Below are 16,632 nucleotides of genomic sequence, written 5' to 3'. Positions count from 1 at the left end.
ACCACCCTCTAGTCCTGTCCCACGCTTATTATCACCAGCACTCCCTTCCCATCATTGTAGACACTGAAAACCCAACTTTGCAAAGACAGGGCATTATCTAAAGAAAGGAAGGTGGAGTGATCCTTACCCCTTCCTCTGTGGTCCAATATCACTTTGCTTCCCTCAAAACTTCACAGTAACAGGCTGAGCTCCTGTGAGTGCGCAGCAGCCCCTGAGCGCCTGGGCGGGGCAGGACTGCAGTCACACCCTGGCAGGCACCCTGAGCGCCTGGCACAGGAACTGCAGTCACACCCTGGCAGGCACCCTGAGCGCCTGGTGCAGGGCAGGAACTGCAGCCACACCCTGGCAGGTGCCCTGAGCGCCTGGCGCAGGGCAGGAACTGCAGCCACACCCTGGCAGGCGCCCTGAGCGCCTGGGCGGGGCAGGAACTGCAGTCACACCCTGGCAGGCACCCTGAGCGCCTGGGGCAGGAACTGCAGTCACACCCTGGCAGGTGCCCTGAGCGCCTGGGCAGGGCAGGAACTGCAGTTACACCTTGGCGGGTACCCTGAGCGCCTGGGCAGGGCAGGAACTGCAGTCACACCCTGGCAGGCACCCTGAGCGCCTGGGCGGGGCAGGAACTGCAGTCACACCCTGGCAGGCACCCTGAGCGCCTGGGCGGGGCAGGAACTGCAGTCACACCCTGGCAGGTACCCTGAGCGCCTGGGCAGGAACTGCAGTCACACCCTGGTGGGTACCCTGAGCGCCTGGCGCAGGGAAGAAACTGCAGTCACACCCTGGCAGGTACCCTGAGCGCCTGGCGCAGGAACTGCAGTCACACCCTGGTGGGTACCCTGAGCGCCTGGCGCAGGGAAGAAACTGCAGTCACACCCTGGCAGGTACCCTGAGTGCCTGGGCAGGAACTGCAGTCACACCCTGGCAGGTACCCTCAGCAGCAGGCAAATGCCAGGGCCTCTGCGAACACAATACAAGGCAGGGACATAGGGTCGCAGGGGCCAAGGAGCTGTTTGGGGATGAGGGAGGGAGTCAAGAGGTGACTTTGGAAAGGAGTCCAGAAGAGGCTAAACATCATACAAGCTTTCTGAGAGTCTCTTCCCCCAATGATCAAAGGGATCCAATCCTAGCTGTGCGTTGCCTCCATTAAGGATTATCATGATGTCTAACAAGACCAGGAATTTAGAATGCTTTGCAAACCGTAAAGCTTGAAACAAACATGGTGTATTGCAGCGAACAGATGTCCTCCTCCTCAGAGAAGATTAGAAGGACCCTTTCCCACTAACTCAACAGACTCCAAGCAGCTTAAGGAAATGTGGCAGTTTCCAAATGATGCTCATTTCCTTCCCTTGGATAACACCCTGCTGGTTATTTATCTGGTCTGCGCAGGCTCCCCAAAGAGCAGCCACTGTCTCAAAGGCAAGGTTAGAGCAGATGTCAATGCCCAGCAAGGGAAGGAAGGGTAGAACCCTGAGCAGGCAAAGCACCACCCGCCTCTGAAACCTCACACACAATTTTAAAAGGACCGTGCTGGGATTCCCTCTCGACTACACAGGCTTCCCATCAAATATGAATGAGGAGGAGGCTGTCTATATTACAAAATTAATCATGTAGAGTCATAGCTGCCAAAGCCATTCATAATCGTAATTGCTTTTACATGCATTTTCTTGAAAGCAATTTCATGTTTGTCAAGAACTAGGAATGAATCTCTTTCTTAGATACTTATATGGACAGGTACAAAACAGGGCTGTACTGTGCTGCACACAATAAATGTGGCTCTGAAAATATGTGTGTTCAAAATCTAATAAACAGACTTTTGTTTTGCCAGAACAAAAATCAGAAGACAACATATATTTTATGAGGGCGGTCTCCCACTCTCCCACCCCATTTTGTAGTTTAGATTTTCATAGATGGTTGTGAAAAGGCAACCATTGCACAGAATTTCAAACCACAGGCAAATATTATGTGATCTCTGTAATCAACATACAGTTGTTGCAGTGGACAAGGTGCTGGAAAAGGGAAAATGGGTGCAGTCTAAAAAGGGTGTAGATAGTTCCCCCAAAGTGCATGATGGCACTCAGAGTTCTGCTCATCAGAGGCACCGCTGGGGCTGATCCCAGGGTCCTGGGAGAAAGGAGAGGCCCGCCAGCCTCGCTGCCACAGAACAAGAGGAGAGGAAGCAATCATTGCTGGCGTGCAGTGCGGTGACTGTTTTTGCGAGTCGGCCTCCTTCCCTCCGCACCATGGCCACCGATTCATGGGCCCTCGCAGTGGACGAGCAGGAAGCGATTCATGGGCCCTCGCAGTGGACGAGCAGGAAGCGATTCATGGGCCCTCGCAGTGGACGAGCAGCAAGCGGCTGTCAAGTCGACCAGTAATTTGCAGATCAAGGAAGAGAAAGTCAAACCAGATACCAATGAGGACAGAGCTGCCCAGTCCTTACTCAACAAGCTGATTAGAAGCAACCTGGTCGATAACACAAACCAAGTGGAAGTCCTGCAGTGAGATCCAAAGTCCCTCTCTACTCATTGAAGTCCTTCGAAGAGCTTCGGCTGAAAGTCTATGCCACGGGCTTCAACCGGCCGTCCAAGATACAAGAGAACGCATTGCCCATGATGCTTGCTGAACCCCCACAGAACCTGATTGCCCGGTCTCAGTCTGGTACTGGTAAAGCAGCTGCCTTCGTCCTGGCCATGCTCAGCCGAGTGGAAGCAGCAGAGAGATACCCCCAGTGCCTGCGCCTCTCCCCAACATATGAGTTGGAGCTTCAAACAGGAAAAGTGATTGAGCAGATGGGCAAATTTCATCCAGAACTAAAGCTTGCTTATGCTGTTCGAGGCAATAAATTGGACAGAGGTCAGAAGATCAGTGAGCACATTGGCATTGGCACCCCTGGGACTGTCTTAGACTGGTGTGCCAAGCTCAAGTTCATTGACCCCAAGAAGATCAAGGTGTTGGTTCTAGATGAGGCTGATGTGATGATAGCTACTCAGGGCTACCAAGATCAGAGCATCCGCACCCAAAGGATGCTGCCCAGGAACTGCCAGATGCTGCTTTTCTCTGCCACCTTTGAAGACTCTGGATGGAAATTTGCCCAGAAAGTGGTCCCAGACCCAAACATTATCAAACTGAAGCATGAGAAGGAGACATTGGACACCATCAAGCAGTATTACGTCCTGTGCAATAACAGAGACAAGAAGTTCCAGGCCTTGTGTAACCTCTACGGGCCCATCACCATTGCTCAAGCCATGATCTTCTGCCATACCCGCAAAACGACCAGTTGGCTGGCAGCAGAGCTCTCAAAAGAAGGCCACCAGGTGGCTCTGCTGAGTGGTGAGATGACGGTGGAGCAGAGGGCAGCGGTGATTGAGCGCTTCCGAGAGGGCAAAGAGAAGGTTCTGGTGGCCACCAACGTGTGTGCCCGTGGTATCGATGTAGAACAGGTGTCTGTTGTCATCAACTTTGACCTTCCCGTGGACAAGGATGGGAACCCGGACAACGAGACCTACCTGCACCGGATCAGGCGCACTGGCCGCTTTGGCAAGAGGGGCCTGGCAGTGAACATGGTCAACAGCAAGCACAGCATGAACATCCTCAACAGAATCCAGGAGCATTTTAATAAGAAAAGAGAGAGACTGGACACAGATGATTTGGACGAGATTGAGAAAATAGCTAACTGAGAAGCTCCACCCGTCAGTGGTGCCCACCCTTGGCACTCCCGTAAATGGGAGACTACTAGTACAGGCCTCAACAGTCACCACAAAGACGAAGGCACGAATAGAGAGAAACTACCTACCTCATTTTAAATTACGTTTGGACTTGACAAAAATTGTGCAAATGATGGAGGAAGGGAGAAAAATTGTTTACACAACTTTTAAAGATTAGGCGTGAATACACAGAAATTTACCTTTTGGAAAAAAAAAAAAAGAGGAGAGGAAGCAAGAGAGTGGGAGGTGAGAGTGTTTTCTTGTGAGCACGGGACTGAGCCTCCCATGTGAACTTTTGAAACCACTTTTAAGAGCCAATGAGGCCCGGGCCAGTTGGCTCAGTGGTAGAACATCGGCCCAGCATGTGGAAGTCCCGGGTTCAATTCCTGGCCAGGGCACACAGGAGAAGTGCCCATCTGCTTCTCCATCCCTCACCCTCACCCTCCCTGTCTCTCTCTTCCCCTCCCACAGCCAAGGCTCCATTGGAGCAAAGTTGGCCCGGGCGCTAGGGATGGCATCATGGCTTTGCCTCAGGTACTAGAATGGCTCTGGTTGCAATGGAGCAACGCCCTAGATGGGCAGAGCATCGCCCCCTGGTGGGCTTGCAGGGTGGATACCAGTCAGGTGCATGCCGGAGTCTGTCTCTCTGCCTCCCTGCTTCTCACTTCAGAAAATTACAAAAAAGAGAGAGAGAGAGAGAGAGAGACAATGAGAGCCTCATCTGAGTTAAGACATAGACAGACATCTCTGATGCTCCTTATAGCAAAGTTTGGGTCACAGAGGAAAAACTATGACTGTGCCCCATGCCCAGGACCTGGAGGCAAGCATATCTGGGGTTCAAATCCCACATGGCCTTGAACAAGCAGCTTCCTATCTTTGAATGTTTCCTCATTTGTAGAATGGGAGAAATAACAACTTATGGGGTGTCAAGTTGCAACATAGTGACACAGGAGGTGGACTTCAAAGTCACAAACCTATGCAGAAATATTTCCTTTCCTTTCTGGCTCTGAGCCCAAGGAGTTGTGGATTTGTGAGCTGCTCCTGGTCCCCAATCCTTCCACTCCTTCCCACTCGGACATGCTCTAACCCAGTGGTTCTCCTACTGGGTACATCTCAGATTCACGTGGGGAGCTTGAGGATGTAGAGAGAGGCTTGGCCTGTGCGTGCTCACCATGTTCTCCAGATGAGTCTGACACTATCCAAAGGCAGAGAACACTAGATGTACTTAAAGTCCAGGAACCCGTCAGCAGGAAAAACCTTACACTTACTAAGTTTGGTGGTTCATATTCCAACAATTCTATGAGAAAGATATTGCCATCAACTACATTTTTGTAGTTACAGAAATGGAAAATCTGAAAGTGTAGATGTTGCTCCAAATTATAAGTAGCCTACAGTGGAGCAAGGATAGAATCTGAATCAAGTCTTCTTAATCTAAATCAGTGGTAGTCAACCTGGTCCCTACTGCCCACTAGTGGGTGTTCCAGCTTTCATGGTGGGCAGTAGTGGAGCAACCAAAGTATAAATAAAAAGATAGACTTTTTTTTTTTTTTACAGGGACAGAGAGTGAGTCAGAGAGAGGGATAGATAGGGACAGAAAGACAGGAACAGAGAGAGATGAGAAGCATCAATCATTAGTTTTTCATTGCGACACCTTAGTTGTTCATTGATTGCTTTCTCATATGCACCTTGATCGCGGGCCTTCAGCAGACTGAGTAACCCCTTGCTTGAGCCAGTGACCTTGGGTCCAAGCTGGTGAGCTTTTCTTTTTTTTGCCCAAGCAAATGAGCCTGTGCTGAAGCTGGCAACCTCGGGGTCTCAAACCTGGGTCCTCTGCATCCCAGTCCGAAGCTCTATCCACTGCGCCACCACCTGGTCAGGAAAAAGATAGATTTAACTATAGTAAGTTGTTTTATAAAGATTTATTCTGCCAAACAGCGAAAATCTGACATAAAGTACTTGGTAAGTAATTATTATTATATGCTTTAACTTGCTATAACTCTGCTTTATAAATTTTATAAAGTAAAGTTACTTCCCTACTTTATAAATCACCATTACTGTGGAACCGGTGGGTGGTTAGAAAATTTTACTACTAACAGAGATACAAAAGTGGGTGGTAGGTATAAAAAGGTTGACTACCCATGGTCTAAATCCTACACTCTTGCAAAAGCCGGAGGGTATGGACAGAGTCTAAACAGAGCACATCCAAAGGTTCAGTCCACTAAAGAAAGTCCAGAAGCCACGTCTGTAGTCCTCTGTCTCCAGTGAAGACTCCTCTCTGAGAAGACCCAAGAGAACTGTTTCCTGCAGGCTCCTGGCCCTGAAGGACGATGCTCTTTCCAGGGCATCTTTAAAAGCCTAACATTTTGTCTCCTCCTGCCCAGCTCTGAGTCACACATGTCAGCTAGTTCCCCATGATCAGACTGGTTACGTTGGCTGTTTGAGGCCTGACTCACTTAGGACAACAGAAAAGAAAAGTTGCCTGACCTGGTTTATTCCCCCATCCTTTCATACCAGTGAGGAGACGAACATGTGCCATAAGATCCTGGGAAGTGCCCCAGAGCTTGGGGAGCACACTGGCTAAGGTGAGAAATCTGACAGTCAGGGACACACTCCCAGGTCAGGAAATGCACCAGTTCTTAGCATGAACTTCATCTTTAAAACTAAGTTCAGCCTGACCAGGCAATGGCACAGTGGATAGAGCATCGGACTGGGACGCGGAGAACCCAGGTTCAAAACCCCGAGGTCGTCGTCTTGAGTGCGGGCTCATCTGGTTTGAGCAAGGCTCACCAGCTTGAGCCCAAGGTCGCTGGCTTGAGCAAGGGGTCACTCGGTCTGATGTAGCCCCCTGGTCAAGGCACATATGAGAAAGCAATGAACAACTAAGGTGCCGCAACAAAGAACTAATGCTTCTCATCTCTCTCCCTTCCTGTCTGTCTGTCCCTCTCTCTGACTCTCTCTCTCTCTCTCTCTCTCTGTTTCTATCAAAATAAATAAGTTCAGGCCCTGGCCGGTTGGCTCAGTGGTAGAGCATCAGCCTGGCATGCGGGAGTCCCAGTTTCAATTCCCGATCAGAGCACACAGGAGAGGCACCCATCTGCTTCTCCACCCCTCCCCTTCTCCTTCCTCTCTGTCTCTCTCTTCCCCTCCTGCAGCCAAGGCTCCATTGGAGCAAAGTTGGCCCCGGTGCTGAGGAGGGCTCCGTGGCCTCTGCCTCAGGCACTAGAATGGCTCTGGTTGCAACAGAGCAACGCCCCATATGGGCAGAGCATCGCCCCCTGGTGGGCATGCCGGGTGGATCCCAGTCGGGCGCATGCAGGAGTCTAACTGCCTCCTCATTTCCAGCTTTGGAAAAAAAAAAAAAAATTAATAAGTTCTAACTAGGCGACTGTTCACTCCTATTTAGTGAGTGCTAGCCCACCAGTCTTAAAGAGTGCCACACCCTTTGCTTCAGAATTCTTTTCCCTTTCAGGCACAGAGCAGTCTACGGTGCAAACAAAGACAGGTCTCCTGTCTCCCATCTCTGCTTCTGAAACTAAGGCCTGTGACTCCTTCATCGTTCTGCAGGTGACAGTGGGGATCCCCTCAGCTACCTGGCCAGCCTTGCTCATCCTAAACCACTCTAGCTTATCAGTGTCCTTAAATATAAGAGAGCAGAACCCAAACTCTAGTGATGGAGTGTAGCCAAAGCAGAAGAGGAGGACTTCCCCCCTACACCTTGTTAGATTCTAAAGAAAAATCCAAAGTTGCATTAATTATCCAAGCAACTATGTACTTAAAAGGCCACTTATGTTAAGTTACCAGTTTAGAAAGAGCACCGGCTTTGAAGTCAGACGATCGGTTTGAATCCCAATTCAGCCACTGATCAGTTTGCTATGTGACCTGGAGAAGGTCACATCACCTCTCTTAGCTTTCAGTTCCTGCATCTCTAAAATGGCAATCATGATATTGGTCTCATAGGGTTGTTGTGACAATTAAAAGAGAACACATTCAAAGAACCAAGCATAGAATACGAGCTCAATAAATGGGAGCCAGGACTTCTATTATCATTAAAATCATTAAGCCCTATGTTTTTCTTCTACATACCGCACCTCTGTCCTGTATCAATAATACTGACAGTGGTTACTGTCAGAATGTCAGAGGGGAACCACTTTCAGATATCAACTTAACTCCGTGGTTCTCAACTCCAGCTAAATCATTTGGGGAGCTTTCAAAAAACATTTCACAGGACCAACCGCAGACAAATTAAATCAGTGTCTGTGGGGACCCAGTACAGACATCTATGGTTTATTAACCAGTCACCTTACTTTACAGGGGAAACATGAGAGCCAGAAAGGTGAAGTGATTCCCCAGGATCTTTTCCAATTCCATATTGCTCCATCAGCCCAGTGTTTCAGACAGCAGAACATCTCGGGGACCCTGATTCTATCATCCAATGCCAAGGTCCCTTCCAGCCAGCATGTTTAATTGGCTTGTCTTCCGGACCTTCTCCCAGCCCTCTTCTGTGCAGACAGGACATGGCCTTGAAGGATTTGTGTTATGGGCAGAGACAGGCAGTATGGGTGGAGAACATTCTAGGTGGCAGGAACAGAGGTGCTCCTGAGTGCTCAGAGCCTTCTCCCACGCGCTGGCCTGGCTTCCTGACATCTGGTGCAAGCTGCTCTCCACGAACACGCTTCTTTCCACGGGCTGTTTTCTGACCCATCATCGTGACACTTCGGGACCTCTGCCTGCCTCTGCCCCAGCACAGGTCGGAAGACCCAAAGAACATTACATAATTCAAGTGCTATTCATTGAGCACTACTTTGAGCCCAGGACAAAGTGAAGAACAAACATGTAACAGCGAGGGAGGCGGACCTGGCACCTGCCCTTGTGGTGCCACCATTCTGTCAGACAAGTGATTCTTCCCGCGGCTGACTTCTCAACCCTCTCCCGCAGAAGAGCACGTGGCACCTCAAACCGGAGGACGCAGTTTGCTAAGCAAGGCAGAGCCATCCCTGTGAGGACAGACAGGAGCTGCTTGGCTTCGGAAGCACACAGGTCGGGGCGCACCCGCTCTTAGAGGCTGGAGAGTTTAGGTACTGGAGTAACGTCAGCGGCGGAAAGGGTTACAGGTGCCTGGCGATCACCAATTCCACTCCCTCACATGCAGCAGCGTGTTGCTGAGTGGGGCTGTTGCTGATTGGCTTTTAGCAGGCATTGGAGACTGTTGCTGATTGGCTGGCTGTTAGGCGGAGTAGAACAGGTACTGGAGGTAACTGGCTATTGAAGGGAACTGCAGCCAAAGAATAACCAGCCATTTTTTTCTTGATGTTGTATGGGAAGGTCCCTCCCCTGCCAGGGCCTGTCTGGGCCCCTTTTCAGCTAATTCTGGGCTCTGAAAGGGGGACACTCCAATACCTAACCTCAAGAAGCTCACACTCCTAAAAGTGAATTCTGTGGTACCAGGCACAGTGTTCATAAAGCAAACAGTTGTGGTTTGAGTTTCAGCTATGTTTTAGCCCATGTGGAAGCCCTAAACTCAAGGTCAATAGACGAGCCAAGAGCAAAATACCAAAATAAAATCCGGCCATTGGAACTGAAGCATCTCTAAATGACAGGCTGACAGAAACCCGTGTGCTTCAGCTTCATTTAAACGGTAAGAAAACCTTGTTCCCAGCGGAGGTAACTGACTGACATGCCCACGTTCACATGGCATTTTACTTGACAAAGTGAGACCCAGTTATCCTCATCTCCCGTTCTTTACTGAAACCTATGCTCATGAACAGGAATGAAGGAGCTGGCTAATCTCAAAGTGATGGGGAAAGCCTCGTGGAGGAGGTAGGCCTGCAACTGCGCTTTGGGGACAGGGCAGGAGCACAGGTGTGCGCACAGAACCTCCTTGCACCTGGTCAGCCAGGTGCCCTAATTTCTTACACTTGTTTTTCCTTCCCTCTGCCCTGGTACAAGGTTCCTCCTTATTGGAGTATTCACAGCTGGAGCCCTGAATTCCAGAAGGTACCTCAGTGAGCATTTCTAAACTCATTTGCAGACCTGTCCCACCAGGCCCCTCTGGGGGAAGGAGCAGGATGAGAGGACACAGCCTCTGAACTAGAGAGGTTACCCAGCTAGTGGGGTGGGCACCCAGCTCCTCCCCTTCTTCTTTAACAAAAACTTATTTTTATTGATTGACTTTAGAGAGGAAGGGAGAGAGAGAGAGTGATTTATTGTTCCACTCATTGGTTGATTCTGTGTGTGCTGGGACCTGAGCTACTCTCCGAAGCAGCTCTTCCAGAATCGTTCTGAGATGCTGTGTGTGGGCGGCATAAACAACTCATTAGCAACAGCGCATCCACAGCTTGGGGTGAAATGGGCATGTGGGAGGTGAGCACAGCAAAGCTTGTCCTGGATGCCCACTGCTGCCCTCTGCTTCATTTCGGAGCCTCCCTCACCTGCTCTCGGGCTCCTCTCAGAGCTCCTCCCCTCTTACAGAACACAGTCTTGGGCCCGCCATCTGTTGGGTGCTGGAGATAAAGAGAAAGCACTCAGGTGGGCTCTTTTACCTGCACATAATCACTTACAAGTCAGAGAAGAGGCTTCATGAATAGATATGAACCCAACAACGTGCCAAGCCTTGTGCTAGGCATTTCCATATTTTATTTAACTCACAGCACTGAGAGGTAGATGGCCTAAATTCCCAGCCCCTGGCGTACATACTCTGTAAGTCCCCTCCCCTGGAGTGTGAGCAGGATTCATGAAGATAATGAGGTACCCCACTCCCTTGAGTAGGTTACAGTATATAAAATTCTGTCATAGCACACTGGGGATTCTCCTGCTTGCTTTGAAGAACTAAGTCACCATGTTGTGAGAAGATCCTGTAACTAGGACGACCTAGGGCCATGTGGCTTCTAGGAGCTGAGAAAACCTCCGGCTGACAGCCAGCAAGAAAACGGAGATGACTTCTTTCCCCACCATCAGCGTGGTGCGCACAAACGTCCTGCCTGATGCTCTCAGAAGCATCACTAATATCCAGAAGAGAGGCAAACACCAGGTTATTAGGTCGTGCTCCAAAGTCATCACTGTCCGGTTTCTAACTGTGATGATGAAACATGGTTACAATGGCGAATTTGAAATTATTGATCATTACAGAACTGGAAAAATTGTCAACCTTACAGGCAGGTTAAACAAAGCATGGAGTGATTGGCTCCAGATTTTTTTTTTTTTTTCCTGAAGCTGGAAAGGGGGAGAGACAGTCAGACAGACTCCCGCATGCGCCCGACCGGGATCCACCCGGCACGCCCACCAGGGGCGACGCTCTGCCCACCAGGGGGCGATGCTCTGCCCCTCCGGGGCGTTGCTCTGCCGCGACCAGAGCCACTCTAGCGCCTGGGGCAGAGGCCAAGGAGCCATCCCCAGCGCCTGGGCCATCTTTGCTCCAATGGAGCCTTGGCTGCGGGAGGGGAAGAGAGAGACAGAGAGGAAGGAGGGAGGGGGTGGAGAAGCAAATGGGCACTTCTCCTATGTGCCCTGGCCGGGAATCGAACCCGGGTCCCCTGCACGCCAGGCCAACGCTCTACCGCTGAGCCAACCAGCCAGGGCCGGCTCCAGATTTTATGTGCAACTAAAGAGAGATCTAGAAAAATGGCAGAACAACCTGCTCTCTCCGTCAGTTGGGTTCCACTGTACGGACTTCAGTGGGCATCATAGGCCATGAAGAAGCAACACGGAAACACACAGGAGAGAAGGTCCTGGGATTCTATTTCTAGGGATGTAATATATACGTGCAAATTAAATGCCTCAGTGGTCTCTGCTGCTTCATTTGGTTTTCGGACTGGACGGTGGAGCAGCAACAGCGCCTGCGGCAGAGGGCAGCCTTGTGTTGTAAGTGCCATCTCCTTGAAGTGAACAGGAAAGTCTTGACTTGTGATCACTCAAACACCGTGTGCAAGGCTCAGCAGAGGAAGGTGTCTAGCCCCAGATGGGTTAATCTGGGTTGGGGTTCAGGTGGTAAAGCCGCCCTTGTCTGGAGTGTTATGTTAACCCTGGAAAGAGTGGTGCCGTTTCTGCTTCTAGCTTGATGATACACATTCCATGCCTGTTGTTAACTGCCTGAACAATATGATATGGTTACAGTGAACTAGGTAAGTAAGCACTTATAAGGGAGCAGGCAGGAAGCAGACAGAGCCGCAGCTCACCAAGTCTTCTCAAAGAAAATTTAGATGGCATATTAGAAACATTTTAGCAGTATCTATTCATAAAATGTCATTTTTAAAAAAGAATGAAACATCTTTTAAAAACTGGAAGGAGGAGGATGAGGAAAAAGAGAGGGAGAGAAGGGGGAGGGAGGGAGGAAAAATAAAACAGAAGATAGAGACCGAGTGACTCCTACAGCCACAGGAACTGAACTCTGCCAATGACCTAAATGAGCTTTGAGGAGGACCCCAACCCTCAGGTAAGAGTGAGTCCCCGGCTGACACCTTGATGTTAGCTGGCAAGGCCCTGAGCCGAAAACCCAGCTACACTGTACCCAGACTTCTGACCTGCAGAAGTAAGTGTTATGTCTCTGAGTATGTGGTAATTTTCTATTCAGCAACACAAAACTAATAAAGGGTGATATTCAAAATATTTAAGAACCAGCAGGGTATGTGCACCAACCAATGGAGCAAACAGGTGGTGTGAGCGGAATATTAGCCTTGGAAGAAAGTATCATAATACCCATTTTATGGCTGTGGAAACAGACATTCAGTGGTAGTTGACTAGTCCAAGGCTTCATAGTTAGGAGAGGCAGAGCCAGGTTCCATCCAAGGCTTCCTAGAAAGCAGTTTAGTATAGAAGCCAAAAATACAGGTTTTGGTGTCAGGGGAGGGTTTGACGGCCATCCTTTGGGATCTGGACATGCTTTTGTGGGCAAGGGTGAGATAAATGTCGGTAACCTTCAGCATGTGGCAGCATGTGGGGGAAGCAGGTGTGTGTGATCGGAAAAGCAGAACTATGGCAAGTGACACAGAACACAGAGTCTGATGAAGGGACTGGACCTTCCCTAATTGTGACCATGTAAAGCCATGCTGCTTGTTTCTGGTTGTGGGCCTGGGGGCATTGGAGGTCAGCCTGCTAATGGTCAGGAAGGAGAGCTGGGTGTGAAGTAAGGGCGAGCCAGCACTACCGGGAACCCAGGTGGCTGACCTGCAAGCCAAAAGGACAAATCCACATCAGCCTCCTCAGAGGTGGCGGTTAAGACTGCAGAGATGAAGTCAGACAAACCAAGTTCAGCTCCCAGCCCTGCCACACCTGGCTCCGTGCCTAGCTCTTCACCCGTCAGTTGCCTCATCGGGATCTTGCCTGTAGGGATTAGCACTGCGGCAAATTCATGGTGATTTTCTATTTCCTGGTGCTTCAGTTTCCACATCTGTAAACAGCACCTGTGAACATTTTTTTTTTTTTTTTACAGAGGCTATAGGAATGGAGAGAGATGAGAAGCATCAATCATCAGTTTCTCGTTGCGCATTGCGACTTCTTAGTTGTTCATTGATTGCCTTCTCACATGTGCCTTGACCGTGGGCCTTCAGCAGACCGAGCAACCCCCTGCTGGAGCCAGCGACCTTGGGTCCAAGCTGGTGAGCTCTTTGCTCAAGCCAGATGAGCCCCCGCTCAAGCTGGCAACCTCGGGGTCTCGAACCTGGGTCCTTCCACATCCCAGTCCGACGCTCTATCCACTGCGCCACCACCTGGTCAGGCACCTGCCCAGTAAATGCTACCTTTCATTACTCAAAGACATCAGTGTCCTGAAGAACATTCTTTCCTGAGTTAAATATCCCTGGTTCACGACTCACTCTCAGGCCCCTCACCATCCTGGAGCCCGGGTGCAGAACAAGCCCCTCGGTCGGGATGTCCCTTGCCTGCAGCCTGTCCTCTCCTTTCCTATTCCTGCTCTCACCCTCTACCTTTCAGGGATAACACTGTGGGCACTTAGATACAGAAGCAAGAACAAGCTGTGCTTTCACATCTGGCAGGAACAGGGTGGTGCCCAAGGAAGCTGAAAATAGCTGTCCTGGAAGTGAGCAGGGAAATGGCCCCAGCTGGCGAGGGCAGCGGCGGAGGCGGGGACCCCCTCCGGCAGGTCTGTGGATGGTGCCTTGGCCCCTCCACAACCCGGTGCTCGCTGCTCACTTCACATGGGCAGTAAGCAGCCAAGGCACATACTCCTTCAAAATTATACATTCCCTCCGATTCCCTACTCCAGGCCGCCCTGACCTAGAAACACAGACCAGCAGAGCACGGCCATCCCGTCGGGAGTTAGACACAGCTCTGGGACAGACCTCACTCTTTCTAGCTCTAAGGAAGCCGAAGGAGGAAAGGAAAATGGTAAACAAGCAAGGTGATGTTCACCTTAAAGCAGTCATGGGCTTCGAGACTGTCCTAGCAGAAGGGGCCTCTGAAGATCATCTCACCTTTGCTGAGAAGACTGAGGCCGGGAGAAGGAAATGATTTTCCCAGGCACACAGGCAAAGTGTAGCAGATGCTGGCTTATAGTCCGACTTTCCTCATCTTCTATAGCCAAACCCTCCATATTTCTTCCTTACCCCACCCACAACCTGTGTGTGTGTATACAAACATGCACATATATGTACACAGACACATACACACACACATAAGATTCTCAATGAATGCATTAGAGACAATTTAGAAAATGTAGAAAACAAAGAAAATTAAAATTGTCCAAAATTCATAATTATGTAATATTTTGGGGCATTTTATTTCTTTATGCATACATATAATACATAAATAATGCATACCTTTTTTGACACTAGAATTTACTATACAGATTTGCAATCTTTATTATATTACCAAGTTATGTCTACAAATATTCTTCCAAGAAGGTTTAATAGCTTTAAGGTACATCACGTGCATGTACATTTATTTAACTATTCCCTTATAGATGACCTTGAGATTATTTTGCAGTTTAAATAACAAAGCAATGAAAAACTTCCAGCCAGGGATCAGATTGACTCCCCCGCCTGAGAAAGTTTTAAAAACAGCCATTTTTTAGAAACTGGTCATCATGTGATCCCTGACATGGAAAACCACAAAGGTGGATGAGTCTTTGAATTGCTTCCGCTTTCTGCTTTGAGAGTTTCCAGGTCACTGTGCAGGGATGGGGAACCCAGGTGGAGCTTGATGCACTCCCTGAATTGAGCAGAAGAAGCTAGAAGTCCAGAGAGACCAATTATTCAGAGACATGGAGCGATTTCTACGCAGAGGGCAAACCCGAGACCTTCAGGTCTGTTCTGAGTCTTCAGCAGAACATTGATTTGCACATGCGAGAAAACTACTGCAGGCTGGGAAAAAACTGTTTGAAACTAAACAACACATGTATATGCAACTCGTGTTTCAAATGAGAAATCAGAAGGAAAAGTATAAAATATCTTGAACTGAATGACATCATTTTTTTTATTTGAGAGAGAGACAGAGACAAAGAGGAAAGATATGAGAAGATTCACTTGTAGTTACTTCATTTACCTGTTCACTGATTGCTTTTTTTATTTTTATTTTGTATTTTTCTGAAGTGAGAAGTGAGGAGGCAGACATGCCCCCAACCAGGATCCACCCGGCATGCCCACCAGGGGCGATGCTCTGCCCATCTGGGGCATTGCTTCAATGCGACTGGAGTCATTCTAGTGCCTGAGGTGGAGGCCATGGAGCCATTCTCAGCGCCTGGGCCAACTTTGCTCCAATGGAGCCTTGGCTGTGGGAGAGGAAGAGAGAGACAGAAAGAAGAGGGGGAAGGGTAGAGAAGCAGAAAGGCCTGGAATCAAACCCAGGACTTCCACACACCGGGACAATGCTCTACCGCTAAGACAACTGGCCAGGGCTGATTGCTTTTCATAAGTGCCTTGACAGGGAAGGGAGTGGGATAGAGTGGGCTCAAGCTGAGCCAGTGACCCCTTGCTCAAGCCAGCAACCTTGGCTCAATCCAGGGACTTTGGGATCATGTCAGTAATCTTGTGCTCAACCAGCAACCTCAGGGGTTTCAAACCTGGGACCTAGTATCCACCACCAGTCAGGCTATCTGGAACTAAATGAAAATGAAAATCACATCATATAAGAATTTTTGGAATGCTATTAAAGCAAATACTTAGGAAAAAATTTATAGCATTAAATGCCTATATTAGAAAAAAAGAATGGACTCAAATCAATGACCTATGGTTCTGCCTTAAGAAACTACAAAAAGAAAAGCAATTAAACACAAAGTAAGCACAAGAAAGGAAATAAGATCAGAGTGGCAATCAATCAGATAGAAAACAGCAAACATTAGAGAAGGTCAGTGAAACCAAGAGCTGGTTTTCTGAGAAGACCAATAAAATTAATAAACAGATGGGGCTAAAAGAGAAAACACAAATTACCAGTAACAGAAACAAAAGAGGTGACAACACTACAGATTCAACCAGTAATAAAAGGACCAGAAGGAAGAATTATGAGCAACGTATTGTCTATGAATGTGACAATTTAGATGAAATTGATAGACTCCTTGAAAGATACAAACTACTAATGTTCACTCAATGAAATAGATAATCTGCATAGCCCTATATACATTAGTAAAGACTTGGAATATGTGGTTAAAAACCTACCCACAAAGAGGCCTCCAGAATCATATGACTTCACTACTGAATTCTACTAAACACTTGAGTCAGTAAAATCAATTCCACACAAACTTTTCCTGAAAATTGAAGAGGAAGAAATAATTATCAACTTGTTCTATGAGGCCAGCATTACCCTAGTATCAAAAGATACAGATAGGCCCTGGCTGGTATGCTCAGTGGATAGAGCGTCAGCCTGGAGTGTGGACATCTTGGGTTCGATTCCCAGTCAGGGCACATATGAGAAGCAACCATCTGCTTATCTCCCCCTCCTCCCCCTCTCTCTCCTCCTTCTCTCTCTCTTCCCCCGTCACAGCCAG

General features: G+C 48.9%; 2 pseudogenes; both read left to right on the top strand.

Annotated features, from left to right (window-relative positions):
- Positions 1-2,571: 2,571 nt before the first annotated feature.
- On the top strand, positions 2,572-3,719 carry LOC136314210 (ATP-dependent RNA helicase DDX19A pseudogene; annotated as a pseudogene).
- Positions 3,720-10,632: 6,913 nt separating this feature from the next.
- On the top strand, positions 10,633-11,443 carry LOC136314012 (small ribosomal subunit protein uS8-like; annotated as a pseudogene).
- Positions 11,444-16,632: the final 5,189 nt, after the last annotated feature.

Source organism: Saccopteryx bilineata, chromosome 10 (assembly GCF_036850765.1).
Source record: "Saccopteryx bilineata isolate mSacBil1 chromosome 10, mSacBil1_pri_phased_curated, whole genome shotgun sequence".
NCBI lineage: Eukaryota > Metazoa > Chordata > Mammalia > Chiroptera > Emballonuridae > Saccopteryx > Saccopteryx bilineata.
This window is presented reverse-complemented; position numbering and strand designations above follow the sequence as displayed.